We start from the raw sequence: 299 nt of genomic DNA on the forward strand, positions 1-299 counted from the left end.
AATATCCTCAAGGCACGAGAACAAGGCGATTTCTCCGAGGCTGCTAACTTAACTGCTTCGGTAAACCCAATTCTTTGCATTACACTTTCTTTTAATTAAACTCATAATTTTATACAAATTTTCCTTATGTTATTAACTTTTTCTTTCAATTAAATAGTAGCCAGAGACCATGTGTCACAATCCGTAGATTCATGATTAATCCAACCCGTATGGACTGTTGAGCCAATCCATATACCATCAGCTGTCGCTTTGGCAGCCAAACAAAGTATTCTAAGACAACTAGAATACTTTTCAAAAAT

At 35.5% G+C, this 299-nt stretch overlaps 1 protein-coding gene and 1 long non-coding RNA gene across 2 annotated transcripts in view; one reads left to right on the forward strand and one right to left on the reverse strand.

Annotated features, from left to right (window-relative positions):
* On the forward strand, window positions 1-195 carry LOC149526362 (uncharacterized). The gene is made up of 2 exons (XR_016352087.1): window positions 1-60; window positions 158-195. It is a non-coding gene; the product is annotated as an uncharacterized LOC149526362 (long non-coding RNA).
* LOC110427593 (uncharacterized) overlaps window positions 1-299 on the reverse strand; it is an 11,396-nt gene that overhangs the window by 4,257 nt on the left and 6,840 nt on the right. The gene's annotated exons all lie outside the window — the stretch shown is intronic.

The sequence above is a fragment of the Theobroma umbraticum genome, unplaced genomic scaffold, assembly GCF_002168275.2.
Source record: "Theobroma umbraticum cultivar Fairchild unplaced genomic scaffold, ASM216827v3 scaffold_106.0, whole genome shotgun sequence".
Classification (NCBI taxonomy): Eukaryota; Viridiplantae; Streptophyta; class Magnoliopsida; order Malvales; family Malvaceae; genus Theobroma; species Theobroma umbraticum.